Raw genomic sequence first — 3,846 nt, forward strand, 5'->3', positions numbered from 1 at the left:
GCTTCCAGTCACCAGTTGCATATACCCATGGACTTCTACATCATTTAAAAAGTTTCTGCGGAAGGATTTTCAAGCTTAATGCAAAATTTGATGCAGATTTATTGCTCTACTCACTCAATAATTTTGTGACAGCCACATAGTACACATGCTCACTCAATAGCATCTACTGCCCCCAATGACTAGTACAGTGAAGTCATCATTGTTCATTCATGCACATTCCAGTCCACTCTCGTTGGCTGCCAGTTTACAGCAATGCTGCACAAACCATTTCTACTATATTAACAGTGGTTAGACATTTTCCGGACAGAATTCATATATCCATATATCTATATGCGTAGGTCAATGCTTATTTAGAACTGTATATTAGTTTATTGTGTTATATATTTACATAAAGCATATAAAATATATAAAAATAAATGTTAACTGCTATGCAGAAACTGTATCAGAGAGATGAAATTGAGGATAATTTTCTCCTAGGGCAGCCATAACAATATACTACTGACCAGATAACTTTAAAGAAAGAAATCTATTTCCTCAAAGTTCTGTAGGCTAGGAGTCCAAAGTGAAGGGAGTCTAAAACCCATGCAGATTTGTTTCCTTCTGAAGCCTGTCTCTTTGGCTTGCAAAGAGTGACATTAGCTCTTTGACTATCATGGCCTTTTTCACTGTGCACTCCTGGTGTCTCTTCTCCTTTTTATAGGAACAATAATGGGATCACATTAGGGCTCAACCCTTATGACCTTGTTTAACCTTAAATACCTACTTAATAGCCCTATCTCTAAATACAGTTACATTGTGAATCAGAGCTTCCACATATGAATTTGGAGGGGGACAAACTGCAGTTCATTAGAGGAGAGAAGAAAGAGCAATCACAGTTTTTTTTTAACTAATCATAAATAGCACTGGAATTACATATTGCCTGTAAAATGGAAAAAAAGGAAGTAAATCTAAGTGAAATTTAACTTGGTAAGAGGTTAGGAAATTGAAGGAATAAATAAATTATGTGAATTAAGAACACCATTTGTATTGGCTCTTACATGACAAGAACTTGTTTTAGGCACTGGTGAGTTGGCAGCAAACAAATATTTTAAGTCTAATTCACTATGAGAGGATTTAGCTTTATTTAAAATTCAGAGATAGGTTTTTTGGAGGAATTTTCATGATAAGCCTTATAAATACAAAAAGAATTATAGGAAACAGACTTCTCAAAAAAATCCCAATTTATAAATAAAGCATTTTCATTTGAATAGGATCAAAAACAAAATAAAACACTTGAATGGTTGTTTTATATATAATCCAGACATCAAATGATGCATAATAAAACTTGCAATGATTAATTGGGCATTGGGTAAAATTAATACTTTAAATTTACTATCTGTACAAACTGATAAGAGTTGGAATATGCAGTATAATATTATATATACATGAGTTGGTCAATCTTTTCAATATTTCATATTCTCTACCAAAGATTAATTGGTAGGATCATTATGAAAGACCAAGTAATAACTTACACATGTATAACCAGTCAGTATTATGTTATAACCAGAAAATTATTCTGTATTATTAAACATACATTCTGATTCATATTGACTAGCCCTCATCTGTTTATTTTTAAATGTGTGATAATTAGCTTTGAAAGTTAAATCACTTAGGCTTTCTATGCAGGCAATGGTTAAATTAGATGCTGACAATAGTGAGCTTCATCATGGCAGCATTTTGGAAGCACAGCAAGCATGTCGGTTATAATTAGAACATTTGGACAGGGAACTAAAGAAATGAATTTACATTGAGGATCATCACAGGTAACTGTGAACATCATCATTCTGGTTAACAACAATAATACATTAAAAATTAAGCTGATCTTCTTAAAAATTTCAACCATAAATAATACTATTCTTAAGAGTGTAATAAGAAATTTTGATTTATTACTAAGTACACCTTCTGTGAAGAGGAGTAGTTAATAAGCTGTTGAACTTAAAATGATAAAAAAGAAGGGTGAGATCTGGGCCATTATAATTTTAATAGAAGGTGTATTATAATGCACCACTTCTCTTTAAAAAGGTTTTACAGTTTGAGGATGTTAGAATAAATTTGGACATGGTCCTCCATCTCCATCTGCAGGGGGGTTTGTATTTATATTTTTTCTCTCTGTTATTTTAAATACAGGCAAACTTAATTATTTTCCTATAAAGGGTTTGGTGATTGCTGGGGAAAGGGCATATAGGGGGACTAAATGGTAATGGAAAAGTATAATAAAGATTATATAAAAAGTAGACTTCCAGCCAAGTTGGAGCATAGGTAGATATGCTTGGCTTCCTCACACAGTTGAAAGAAGGACAACAACAAAGTTAAAAAAAAACACCAGAACCACCAGAAAATTGAACTGTATGGAATTCTGACAACCAAGGAGTTAAAGGAGAAACATTCATTCAGACTCATAGGAGGAGTGGAAATGACAGTCAGGGCAGAGAAGATGTGCAGCAAGGCAGTAGCTGGATGACCAGGTGGCAAGGTGGAGTCTGATGAGTCAGACAGTCCCATGTTTGCCTTCAGATTAGCTGGGAGGAACAACTGGGGAGTGAGATAGACTGAGCAACCCAGGGTTCCAGCAATAAAGGGTGGGCAATTAAAGCCTCAAAACACCTACTATAAAAACTTGTAGGGGTTATAGTGGTGGGAAAAACAGTCTCATAGGAGAATCCACTGGAGAGGCCAACAGAATTTTAGAACATGCATAAATCCATGCATCTGGAAATCAGCACCAGAAAAATGTAATTTGCTTGTGGGTAGAAGGGGAAGTGACTGAAAATGGGGCAAGAACTCAGCAAGCAGCCTTGTTTCTTCTCTTAACCTGCCCCCCCATACAGCACCACAATGCAGCAAAGTGGGTTGCCTCACCTTGGCCAATACTGAAGGTTCCACCTCTTACAACATAACAGGTGTGCCAAGACAAAGAAATATGGCTCAAATGGAAGAACAGATCAAAACTTCAAAAAAAGAACTAAGCAACAAGAAGATAGCCAACCTTTCAGATGCAAAGTTCAAAACACTGATTATCAGGATGCTCATAGAAATGACAGTATAGATCAAAATAGGGGAAGAAGTAAAGGCTGCGCAAAGTGAAATAATGAAAAATGTACAGGAAGCCAAGAGTGAAGGGAATGAAACCGGGATTCAAATCAGCATTTTGGAACAAAAGGACAAAATAAACATCCAACCAGAATAAGATGAAGGAACAAGAATTAAAAAAAAACTGAGGGGAGGTTTAGAAATCACTGGGACAACCTTAAATTTCCCAACATCCAAATCATAAGGGTGCCAGAAGAAGAAGAGGAAGAGCAAGAAATTGAAAACATAATAGAAAAAATAATGAAGGAAAATGTCCCCAATCCGGCAATGGAAATAGACTTCTAAGAAGTCCAGGAAGCTCAGAGAGTCCCAAAGAAATTGGACCCAAGGAAGAACACATTGAAACACATGATAATAACATTATCCAAGATAAAAGATAAGGAGAGACCCTTGAAAGTAGCAAGAGAAAAGGAGACAGTTACTTATAAAAGCATTCCCATAAGACTATCAGATGATTTCTCAAAAGAAACCTTGCAGACAAGAAGGAACTGGAAAGAAGTATTTGAAGTCATGAAAGGCAAGGACCTACATCAAAGATTACTCTATTCAGCAACGCTATCATTTAGAATGGAAGGGCGGATGAAGTGCTTCCCAGATAAGTTCAAGTTCAAGGAGTTCATCATCACCAAGCTCTTATTATATGAAATATTAAAGGGAATTAGCTAAGAAAAAGATCAAAACCATTAACAGTAAAATGACAACAAACTAACAACTGCC

The sequence above is a fragment of the Artibeus jamaicensis genome, unplaced genomic scaffold (assembly GCF_021234435.1).
Source record: "Artibeus jamaicensis isolate MK-2021 breed Jamaican fruit bat unplaced genomic scaffold, CSHL_Jam_final contig_3126, whole genome shotgun sequence".
Taxonomy (NCBI): domain Eukaryota; kingdom Metazoa; phylum Chordata; class Mammalia; order Chiroptera; family Phyllostomidae; genus Artibeus; species Artibeus jamaicensis.